Raw genomic sequence first — 13571 nt, 5'->3', positions numbered from 1 at the left:
TACAATTTCTGAATTGAAGAACATAGTAGGAGGAATCAAAAGCAGGCTTCATGAAGCAGACATTCGAATCAGCGAGCTATATGACAAGGTAGAAATAAACACCCAGAAAGAGAAAGAAAAGGAATAAAGACTCACAAAGAATGAAGATGTGTTAAGGGAACTGCAGGAAAACATGAAGCATAAAATTTTCTGTATAATAGGGACACCAGAAGGAGAAGAATAGAAGCAAGGGATGGAAAACCTGCTTGAAAACGTAATGAGGGAAAACTTCCCTAATTTGATGAGAGAAAAAGTCACAAAAAATCCAGGAAGCATACAGGGTACCATTCAAGAGGAACATAAAGAAGCCTACTTCAAAACACATCATAATTAAAGTGGAAAAATTCCAAGACAAAGAGAGAATCTTAAGGGCAGCAAGGGAGAAACAGAAAGTAATGTACCAGGGAGCCCCAATAAGGCTAGCAGCTGACTTCTCAATGGAAATGCTCCAAGCCAGAAAGGAAATGGCAAGAAATATTCCAAGTAATGAAAACAAAAGGCCTGCAACCAAGACTACACTATCCAGTAAGGCTCTCAATTAAAATAGAAAGCAAAATAAGCTTCCCAGACTAAAGAATATAAAATACAGCTTCATCAAACCAGCTCTGCAAGACCTGCTAAAGGGACTGCATTAAGAAAAGGAAGAGCCCTGGCTGGTGCAGTTCAGTGGATTGAGCATGGGCCTGTAAAACAAAAGGTTACTGGTTTGATTCCCATGCAGGGCTCATGCCTCAGTTGCAGGCTAGGTCTCCAGTTGGGGGCATGTGAAAGGCAAGCACACATTGATGTTTCCCTCCATCTCTTTCTCTCTCCCTTCTCCTCTCTCTAAACATAAATAAATAAAAATCTTTTTAAAAAAGAAGGAAAGGAAGAAAAAAAAAGAGAGAGAGAGAGGAACACAGGTATGAAGAAAGTAAAATGGCAATGAATAAGTACCTGTCAATAATAACCTTAAATGTAAATGGCTTAAATGCTCCAATCAAAAGACAAAGAGTAGCTGAATGGGTGAGAAATCATGACCCACACATATGCCACCTACAAGAGACCCACCTCAGGACAAAAGATCTACACAGACTGAAAGTGAAGGGCTGGGAACAAATATTCCAAGCAAATGGAAAGGAAAAAAAGCTGAGATAGCCATACTCATATCAGACAAAACAGACTTCAAAACAAGGGCCATAAAAAGAGACCTAGAAGGACACCTCATAATACTCAAGGGAAAAATCCATCAAGAAGACATAAACATTATAAACATCTATGACTTAACATGAGAACACATAAATATATAAGGAAAATCTTAAAGGACTTCAACAAAGAAATTGACAGCAACAAAATTATAGTAAGGAATTTTAATACCTCACTGTTAAAAATGGATGGATCTTCCAAGCAAAATATCAACAAAGTTATTGCAGCATTGAACAATACCCTATATCAAATGGACTTAACTGACATATATAGAGCCTTTCATCCCAAAGAAGCAAAACACATGTTCTTTTCAAATGCACATGGAACATTTTCAAAGACAAACCACATGAAAAGACACACAAAAAAGCCTCAACAAATTCCAGAAAATTGAAATCATATCAAACATTTTCTCTGATTACAAGGTACTGAAACTAGAAACCAACCTCAAGGAAAAAATGAAAAAACACCCAAAGTCATAGAGATTAAATAGCATACTATTAAACAACGAATGGGTTAAGAATGAGATCAAGGAAGAATTCAAAAAGTTTCTGGAAGCAAATGAAAATGAACTCACAGTAGTACAAAACTTACGAGACACATCACAAGTAGTCCTGAGAGGGAAGTTCACAGAGATAGAGGCCTTCCTAAGAAAGATAACAACATTTCAAATAAACAAGCTAACCCCACCTCTACAAGTACTGGAGGAACAACAACAAAGACAGCCCATAGCAAGTAGAAGGAAAGAAATAACAAAGATCACAGCAAAATTGAATGATATAAAGACTAAAGGAATAATTGCAATGATCAATAGATCTAGGAGCTGGCTATTTGAAAAGATAAACAAAATCAACAAGCCATAATGAAGCTAAAATACTAAAATATGGGTTCTGCAAGTTATTTTAAAGTAGCCTGTACGGCATGATCAATTTTTAAAAATACGAAAAAAGCAGCAATTTACAACCTACATTGCAACAACTTGCTTAGGTAACTATAGTATGACTAAACATTTTATCATTTTAATAATTGTATAGATTTCAGCAAGCAGCACACAAGACACATTTAGTAAATTGTATCATTGTGTAAATTACTTTAGTCTAGAAACCAAGCTTCCCAGCATATATTTTATAGAAGGTGCTTTCCAAGGACATTCACTCTTACAGATGAAAGACTAAACATGCCTAAATATTAATAAATATGTCATTCATAGGACAAAGTTATTTCCTCAACCTTGCCTTCACAATTTTATAAATTGAACAATGCATAAATTAGTAATTTAATCTAGAATTTTGTTTAATACACTATGTCAAGTCTAAAGGCTTGGCATAGTGTATCATTAGGCTAATTGAAATAGGCCAGTCAGAGAAAGACAAATACTATGTGATCTTATTTATGTGTAATCTAATGAATGAAATACAAATAGGGACATAGAATAATGGAACAGATTGACAGCTGTCAAAGGAGGGTGGGTTGGGGGATTATTGAAAGAATATGAAGGGATTAGCCAAAAACATATGCATACATAGCACAGGAACACAGATGATAGTGTGGTAATAACCAGAGGGAAAGGGGAGTGGGAACAAGGTGGAGGTGGGCAAAAGGAAGAAAATGGGAACAGAAAGAGACTTGGCTTGGGGCTATGGGTGCACTATGCAGTGTGTGGATGATGTTTTGTTGAGTTGTACCTTTAAAACCTGTATGTTTTTGCAAACCAATGTTATTCTAATAAATTCAATTAATAAAAACAAATAAAATAAAAGGCTGCAAAATGACATTGTAGAAGCTTGTTTAGATGTTCTCACTTAAAAAAAAAGAACTTTGAATGTATTATTACCTAGTGTGATAGCAACTATTATTAACCAAATTTTAGGTGTGAGGAAAACAAAGCAATGAGAAGTTAAATCAGTACTTTTCTCAATCAACCTCAACCCCAGCTACCTCAAAATGGAGTAACAAAGTTTAAGGGATTTTACTCCCAGGTCTGTGCTTTTAACCCCTGTGTTATTCTATCTCTTCTTTAAGTACTTTCTGTACTTGATACTCAGGATACAAACTGCATTTTCCTTAGAATGTTAGTGACTAGCAATACCAGAACTTTAATGGATATATATTCAGCATAATCCTCAATACAATCAAATAAGTCTGCATATGAATACAAGAAGAATGAAAGAAGAGGAACTGCAAAGAGCACATTATGATCTTAGCATCCATTGGAAAACATGGTATTCGCATGGCCTAGGATCAGTCTCAACTTGCCTTTTGCCAAATTGATTTGACAGGAAGCTGTTGACTGGTTCAGCTCTCAAGCTCCACACACCAGCGATGTCAGGGTTCAGTCAGATGGAAAAACTCAAAGCACATGCCTCTAACAAGTCTCGCACCATCAAGCACCAATGAAATAAAAATAGCACTGCTTGTGTGCTCTGACCAAGAAATCCTAGGTCTCAATGTGAGTTATTTTGTTCCTAAGTAGACTGGGAACAACATGCTGAGAAGTAAAATTAGGAACTTAGATTATCCATCTTTTTTGCAATATGTTTTTAAAACATAGATTAAAACACTAACAACAGTGACAGCACATATCTTATAAATGTTAACTATTGATAAATGCAAGATTTGGAAAACTGAGATATTTAGATATCTATATACTAGGGACAAAAGTTCCAAAAGTGATTATTGGTTAATTTCTTACTTGTTAGCTCATTTAGATTGATATTTGATTTCCCAATAATGCACTTAGATAAAAGTCTAAAAAATTAGGGTAAGTACAATTCCCATTCCTAATGAAAAGCTTCTGGAGCACACTTCTAGCAAACATTTTTGTGTTGGTGTTTATATAATATCTATTTTTATTATCTTCATCCAAGAACTTTTATTCACTACTTTTAGAGATAGAAGAAAGGAGAGAAATAGAGAGAGAGAAAAAAAAATATTGATATGAGAGAGGCGCATCAATCAATTGCCTCGTATATGTGCCCCAACAGAGGATTGAACCTACAACCCAGGTATGTGCCTTGGAACAGGGAATCGAACCTGTAAACTTTTGGTATACTAGAAGATGCTCCAATCAACTGAGCCACACTGGACAGGGCCAAATATCTAATATTTTTAAATAATCATATTAGCAATAACCCGTTGTCAGGATAGCACACAATTATTCAACATAATAATATCTATTTTCTCAGGGGGTTTTCACAATCCTCAAAGCTAGCATTTTTAATTGGTATTATTACCCAACAGAAAACAAATACAGAACTTAGCTTATGAGTGGAAAAGCCAAAACCAAATTCAGATTTTCTGATTGTCAGGCCTATGTATCTTTAAATTTTATTGTAGTTCCAAAATAAAATAATTACTCACTTGAATAGTCTATTTTCATTTAGAGAAGTTACCTGATTTAAGTGACAACTGAATAAACAATTTATATTTTTGTATCAGATGCTTTGTGACTATGACAGTTCTGTCACATTTGGTAATGGGAAGGCGGTACTGGGTTAAGGAAAAGGGGAGCCCACTTCAGTAAAGAATCTTTGAAACTTTCAGCCATTCATGGCCATAGTATTCTTACCTTTAAAATATGGAGGTCGGACCAAATGATCTCCAAAGTCATTAATGGTCTAGTTTTAAAATTATGGTGTAAATCGTCATAATAGATGGTTTTTACACCTTATTTAAAAAAAAAAAATCAGGTATGTCAATTTCTTTTCTGAAGGCTAGAGGTTTTTATTTTCTCAAAGACTCTTTTTATGTTCTCAGAATTTCCAGAATCATAATACCTGGTTTAAATTGTTTCCTTAACTGAATAGTAGGAAGAATTATTCTCCGTTATAGATGATATATTCATAGGTATTTTTGTTGTGAAAAATATTTATATTTAAAGATATTTTGATAAACATTCATTTATTTTTTTGCTTAAATATGAGTATTTTCTTCTTTGACTTTAATTAAAAATAGACAATTCAAATGGAAATATTGACTTTGTTTTTAGTTAGTGCCTGATAAATGCACAGGTCATTTGAGTTTTGCAATTTGTGTCAAAACAGATTAAACTTTAATAATCTGAAATATTTGATCAATTTAGAAATTGAATGGAGATATTTCTAACAATATTTCTAATGTATCCAAGCAATGGATACATGCCAATCTATTCCGTCTCTCTTTCTCTTTCTCTCACACACACACCACAAATATCAACTATGTTCTGTCTGCCTTAACCATGCTAATACTTTATATTACATTTCAGGAGAAGCAAATTTTACTCTCATGAGAACTTCTGAGGGAAGGCCTGCTTGTTCCAGGTATTTTGTTTTACTCTGGCACAATATTTTGAATAGTAAGATTTTTTACAAATCTTTTCTGTATATGCAGAATAACATAGTTTAAATAATGTAATGTACATAACCCAAAATTGTGACACAGTGGAAAAAAACACTGGACATAATGATAGAAATCCTCAATTTAATTCTGTGTATACATTTTATGAGTGTGTCTATAATTCAAATATAAAATGAAAATACTAATATATGACTCACAAATCTGTTCTGAGCATTAAACAGGAGAATTCTATGTTAACGCTTGTAGAGAACATGCTACCTACAAATATTGCATATTATTGTTAATGCAGCTATAATAGGTATAAATAGGACTTGTAACCTTCTTAAAAAGCTACTCTTTAAGTGAACAAAATAAAGTGAAATTCAATTCACCTTCCTCATTCTCCCCTTTATTCCAGTGAGGTGAATGGCTATAGAAGATGGAATAAGATTGCTCAGCTCCAGATCAAAGTCTCCATGGATAACTCTGGTATCTATTATAGCATTATAAGTAGATGAGTCTCTTCTCCTTTATGTATTTAATACACAAGTTATGTTAAGTGACAGAATTCAGAGTTTGCTGTTAAGATGAGACAGAACATGGGCAGTACTATGGCACATATGGGATTGGCAACAGAGATGTACTAATAAACCGGCTCCCCAATAATAATCATACTAATAATGGTAACAAATATTAATAAAATCTTGTTTTTTAGCAACTTTGATGTTCATTCTATGAATACTCCCATTATGGCCATCTCAGGCTACCAATGTGACATCAGTAAAAGTGCAATTGGGTAGACAGTAACTGGGAGGAGATAACAATCAAGTCTCCGAGTCAGTGCAAGACACTGGCTCCAAAAATCCTGTTTGTGGGTCACTGATATTTGTTCTAGAATCTGGTAAGTTTAAACAAATTTTAAAAGAGTATCTGAGAGCTGGTGATTACCAGAGATGAGGGGGGATTCAGGCACTGGGTTAAAGAGGTGAAAGAACATAGAAGCTCAAACTAGTAGTTACAGAATAGTCACAGGGTAGTAACTAAAGCATAGGAAATATAGTCACGAATATTGTGATCACTGTCCGTGGTGCCACTTGTGGTACTGGTAACATCAGGCGACACTATGCAAATACATGATTAACTGATCACTAAGTTGCACAGCTGAAGCCAGTATATAATAAATACATTTTTTAAAAGAATCTGAGAGGTGCTTATACCTTACCTTCATTTCTACAAGCTTGTGTAATATTTAATTTAAGTCAGGGATTTCACCTATTTTTCCACTTATATTTGGCAGGAAATATGAGATATTCGATAATGCCAAGTTAAATTTTTTTTGTTCAAGACATAATTACTTTTTCCTCTTTTCTGTTTTCAAATAAATTCCAAGATCTTGAGCAACCTCCAAGATTGCTCAAGAAAGAAGGCACTGAATGATAAAAGATCAACTCAGTTTTCACTGTGGATTTTTTATTAAAGAAACTGAATCCCCAGTGGATGTGTCAGCAGCTGTAGGAACTACATATAGTAAAGCCTGATTTTATTCCCATGATGAACAAAAACATAAAACAGCATATGTTGTTACTTCCCAAAGGTATAAACATGAACAGTATTAATGGTGCTTGTCATATTAAAGGTATCAGTGGAAAAAGTCTAACACCTCCCTTTATAAGAAAAATGTAGAATGCCCTAAAAAGGATGTTAAAAGAAATAATTAATCCAACATTATAATAATGATATTTGGTTTATAAAACCTCAAACAGCAGGTAAATGTGGTTTAAAGAGCATGTAGAACAAATATTTTAGCTAGTACTTGAAATCATTGATTGGCAGAAAATACAACTTGTATGGCAAAATATCCATAATACAACTTTATGGTACGTGGTGTTCTAGCCCAAACACTGGACTAGGAGAAAATAAATTTTGGTTCTATGGTTGGTTGTAGTGCTTCCATTGACTAAGTGTTTAGATCATGACCTAACCTCTGTATACCTCCCTTTCTCCTGTCATAAAATGATAGGGAGTAAATGTAAATTAATATATTCAATTATCTTTCACAATTTAAAACCCCTTCAATTTATGAATCATGGTGTTAACTGACAAATTCTTTCTTTGCAGCTAGCTTAAATTTTTTTAATTTATGAATAAATTTTAAGCTTTTATTCTTTGCAATATACCAATTGTATAATATCATAAATTGTACAGTTTTTCAATTTAACAATTGACTATACACAAAATTAAACTGTATGGACAAACTATTAAGTTACATAACTCAGATTTAGTTTCAGGTAAAGCTTCCATCCATACTTTCTCTTTTCCTAAATATGGTATTATTTTTTAAAGGCTTAATTTTAAAAAGATAATTTAGCTGTATTTTCTGTTATAAGCTCTCCCCCCCCCCCCCCCCCGCCAAAATGTATATGTTGAAGCCCTAACATGTAATGTTAGTATTTTTGGAAAAGGGGCCTGTGAGAAAGTAATACAGGTTAAATGAGGTCATGGGTAAAGCCCTAATCTGATGAGTCTGATGCATTTATAAGAAGAGGAAGAGACATCAGCTGGTGTATGCGCTTGTTCTCTCTCTTTCCCAAGTGAACAAACATATCCCAAGTGCTGAGAAGACAGACATCTGCAAGCCAGGCAGATAAATCTCAGCAGAATCTGAATGGGCTAGAATTCAGACTTTCCATGCTCCAGAATTAATAGAAAATAAATTTCTGTTGTTTAAGCCATCCAGTCTTATGATATTTTTTATGACAACTCAGGCTGCCAAATTTGCCTTTCTTTAAGTATTTTCATTTAAAACATTCTGAAGCCATAGTTATCTCTTTCTAACTGTAACCAAATGGAAGTTGGGCTGCCAGCCACTATGAAAACCAACAGGTGCTAATGTATAAGAAATTTATTTACTTTAGACGCTGGGTACCTGGAAGGTGGAGGACTCATGTCTCAAAACCCATCTTCCTTGGAAAGTGGAGGACTCATATCTCAAAGGCCATCTCCACATCTCAGTTGAAACGGAGATTTTTATAAGGAGGGAGAGGGGAACAGAACAAAGAGATCAAGGGAGGGGGTTGTAAAGATCTCTACATGCAGATCAGCACAGTCCATTCTGATGGGGCAAGGGATGGTCCAGTGTGTGTCATCCTGGTTTAGTCATCCTGGATTCACATCATCTCAGCTTCATGTCACCCTGGTTTCACTGTTGAAGGCCAGCAAATCTTCCAGAGCTGGGATGCCTGAAAGTCTGAGTCTGTATTTGCTGAAGTTAGTTCCTAGGATTCTAATACAAACATGCTGTTCACCTACAAGCTACATATTAATCAGAGTCAGCAAAGAAAAAATGTCAAAAGAATGGTGGAGTGGTGGTTACAATTTCCCACCATTCAATTTTCCACTGTTACATAATTATTATTTTAATAATTAAAATGTCATTCCTTTGTTTATAGTCCTTATAGTATTCTATTTGTGTCTTTAAAATAAATTAACAGTTCCTACACTCCACTCTTATTTACCCCTAATTCTGAAGATTCGTGTTTAGGTTTTTCTACCTGCTAAATTTCTCTATTTCCTTTCTTAATTTTTCTTCCTTACTCCCTTAATTCAGTGCTTACTCCTGTGCTATCTCCCAGTTTCCTAATTGGTCTCTCCAACTGAAATCTCGATGTCTCCCATTTTTGCTTCTAAATGTCACCAGAATGAGCTTCTTAACATACATATTTTCTGACAAAAATTGTTCAATGTCTCCTGGACACCCACACCCATAGAATTAAAAACTCAAACTTCTACATGAATTAAAGATTCTTCATAATCAGCCTCCTAACTTCTTATCTTTGCTTATAATATGGCCTTTGTTTGCAATACTCTGCCCACGTTTATCCACACAACAAACTATTCCCCAGCCTGCAAGCATTATTACTAAAACACTTCAATAATGCTATGTGTCAAGAGTTGTCCTAAGTGTTTTAGGTGTATGGATGCATTTAATCCTACGAAGCCCATGAGGAAGGTGCTCTTATTGTGCCTGAGTTTCTGAGTGACAGAAAGATTAAGTTACTTGACTTATCACAAAGCTAGTAAGTGGCAGATCTGGAAATCAACTTACGTGGTCAACAACTAAAATCCAAGTTTGCAGCCATAAAGCATACTGCCTCCCTAAGAACAAATGCCATTTATTTCCTTTATTAATCCCTCTCTAAATTTACCAGAAAATTATTATTTTTTTATTCTGGGCCTCACTGTATATAACTCTCTTTTATTATCTAATTTCTTCCATTTTCAATCCACTTTATTCTCTTTTACTAAACTGAAAAATCCATGAAAGTGGAGACCATGAGTTTTTACCATTGTAACCCTACTTCAATGCATGGTACATGGTCAATATTTAATACAGGACTATTAAGTAAGATCATTTAAAGATTTTCAGAGATACTAAAATACTTTATATTTTTTCTTGAAAAAATAGAATTACAGTTCTGAAAACTATTATGTGATTTATTTATCATATTTATTTGGTTTATAATTTCCAAACAAATAATACAATGAGAGGGAGTAAAGTATGTCAATGATATTTGTTTTTACCAATTATAACATCCTTAGAACTGAACAAAGTGTGTACTTTCATTTATAAAATAATAGTCTTTTAAAAAGGAGACATATTTGTTATTTTGAAAATCGACAAATATCTCCTGAATAACAAAGTTATAAGTTGCTTTATAAAGTCATCAGATTCACAATTAGTTATTTTTTGTCATTACATATGGCTTTTAAATTAACATTCTAAATAGTATTACATTGGCCAAAAAGTCCATTATATTTTTTCCATATGATGGCTCTTGTAGTACATAGTTGTCTTTAACTTCATTTGAAACAATTTTATTAGATTGTATTGTAACAGCTGTGATATCATCATACATTTAAAAAAAACTTATTGAAAATGGTGAATTTCTGTGCAGCCATTTTAATACTGAAGATGGAAGAACATACACAATATTTTCAGTGTGTTATGCTTTATTATTTCAAAAAGGTAAATGTGCATCTGAAACACACACACACACAAAAGATTTGTGCAGTGTATGGAGAAGGTGCTGTGACTGTTCAAACGTGTCAAATATTGTTTGCCAGGTTTCCTGGTACTATTGACATTTTTGCCAAATAATCCTTTGCTGTGGGACTATCTTATGCAATGGAAGATGTTTAACAGCACCCCTGGCCTCTACCCACTAGAAGCCAATAGCGGGAGATAGCCAATATACTCAAATTATCCAAGTCAATAAAATTATTGGTGAAAATGAAAAATATGTCTTTTATATTACAGGAAAAACATAATGACTTTCTGGCCAATCCAATAGTTTAAAATTTTGTACAATTTTAAAAAAGGAAGTACTTTCTTCAGACAAGCTCATTATGTTCCATTTTATTAAACATTAGTTTAAAAGATAGAAACTCTTAAATAGTATTGAGAGATACTATGTCACATTTAATAAGATATTATTGAACTTTCAGTTGGTGAATTGCAACCACTATGTAAAGAACCATCCCCTTGGTTGGCCATATTGAAAGAATAGGGTGCCCAAACAGTAGCAGGGTCTGGCTTGACTCTGTCAGACTCCTTCTTTCTTTGATATACAAAATTATTTACTAATTTTTATAGAACCCTATACAAAAAAACAGGTGTTTTCAAATTTGTAGCAAGGACCTTGCTTATTATGCTTGCAGATTCTAGGAGGAGTGAAATGTTCAGAAGGCCTTTCATGCCCTTGTGAGATTTCCTCAATCCACTCATGGATACTCATCCACTGAAGAAGAGCAATAATAAAGAAACTTTGTCACACGTACTTACGTAGCAACACATAAAAAATTCATACACTATGAAACTAAGGAAAATTAAAGTCACTTCAAGGTAAGGGAATAGTTTTCACCACACTTAGTGACATTCAGACTAGACAGGTTGGATGCCATGAAATGGCAACATCTCACTATCACATACACAGCCCAGAGATTTCATTCTTGATCTAATTCTGTGAAAGGGAAAATTCATGTTTTTCTGAACTTGTACTTATGAACAGACATGATGAACATCAAATATATTTTCATTGAACCAGTAAACTGAAACATCAAAATATTTCCCAAACCAACTAGAACTAAGTTGACATTTTAAATTATTCCCTCATACATTTTATAAATTCTTCCTGTTTCTTGTCACATAAAGTCCATACAATGCCACATCATAATTTGTCAGCAGCTTAAACAGAAACTAGATTTGGAATTCAATTCAATTAGACAAACTATGGCCCTTTCAAACCAGTATCTGGAAGACAAGGTAAGGCAACCTGGCTTGCATTTGTATTTAAACACCTAAACAGCCTGAGACTGTGCTGACTAATAGTCACACTTTATGTTCATGCACACTGTTAGGGGGCTTTGAGATTCTTACAAACGTTGAAAAAATATGAAAAACACTTCTTTGTCAATGTAATATTTTATCAAATGTTTCATTTTATAATCTACTTTATGACATCCTAATTCTCATGTCCCTACATCCTAATTTATGGAATCTTACTCTGTGAAAGGTTACATTCAATGATTACAGGGTATAATATCCATTGAATATACATGGAGTACATGATTACAAATTAAATTTAAACAATAAAGGCAGGAATCCTGCTGGTGAAGACATACCAACTGTTAAATGTAACAAGTAGGGAAATTGCCCTCTTTTATATAGCAAGTTGTTCAGGAGAGTTAGTCTATTTGTTATAAAAGCATTCAAATGTCACAGAATGCTTAGGTCTTCCAGTCATGGCTAAGACTTAAGGATGATAGAAACCAAATTATATGCAATTAAATTTATACCATTACAGCAGTCCCATGGCCTGTTTCATCTGGTAGCAAGCATGCCATAGTGATTTTAGTTCTTAAAGTGAAATAATACACTGTTCCCCATCCCCCTCTGGTGAACATGGTTTGCAACTTTGAAAAATTAATCAGCAAATATATGTGAGTTAATTTGGAGCTTAGCTGATATATGTTGTTGGTACCCAAAAGTTTGTCCTGAGGAAAGTCTACAGTAAGTTACATAAAGTAAAATGAAACAGAACAAAACAAAAAACAAACACAATGCTGCAATGGGGATTATATCTTTTTTTCCCAGATTTTAATAATTCCTCCATAGTTCATATGAGCCCAGGACACATTTCTGCTGCTTCGGATCCCTCCTTAATGTGAGGCAGTAATTTCTAAGAGCCCTTTCTATGTGAGTAGGGGGAGATTTGCTGTCTTTGCCACTGCATTCTTGGAGCAGATATTGAGCCTTGAGGTAGTCATATAAAAAGGAAAAAGAATTAGTGAACTGCTTTTTGGGTTTTGAAAACTCATGTTTCACTCAACATGTATGGTACTGACAACTACAAGGTGATGGAAAATAGTTCATTGTATTCTGGGAGTTACATATATAAATATATATAACAAAAATAAATTTTACCTTCCCTCTCTCTCTCTCCTCTCTCTCAAGAGCATCAAAATAAGGCAATAAATACTTCACAGATAAAAAGCTATGGAGCCAGTTTTTGGTACAAACAAATAATGCTTTGTAAGTGGTTCTGAGGCTGAATGTCAAGGAGACAGAAAAATCAGAAAGTTGGTCCTTAAGAAATAATACATTTACATGAGCAGTAACATTCTCCTGTGAAAACAAACCTGAGATTGGACAGAGAGATACAAATAAGCATAACCAGGAAGGAAGGCTTAGTTGTGAGGGGGAAGAAGAATTTTGAGAACAGAGTGGTGAGTTTTTCTGTTTCCTCACACCGATTGGTCTCCAGGTTTGAGGACAAGTGAGGATGACATTCATTTCTACAAGAAAAGTTTCAGTAAGCTTTGAGAAATGTGGAGTCACCTGTACAGTGCTTTGTGATCCTTCCAACAACGTTAGCACAAATGGAAGAGAGGCTTCCGCTCCTATCTCCCCTTCCCATACTTTTCTTTAATCTTTCCATCCCTTAGCAACTGTGGATGCTTCAGTGCACTGATGCTGA

The sequence above is a fragment of the Phyllostomus discolor genome, chromosome 3, assembly GCF_004126475.2.
Source record: "Phyllostomus discolor isolate MPI-MPIP mPhyDis1 chromosome 3, mPhyDis1.pri.v3, whole genome shotgun sequence".
In the NCBI taxonomy this organism is placed as follows: Eukaryota; Metazoa; Chordata; class Mammalia; order Chiroptera; family Phyllostomidae; genus Phyllostomus; species Phyllostomus discolor.
The sequence above is the reverse complement of the archived record's forward strand: the minus strand, read 5'-3'. Positions refer to the sequence as shown.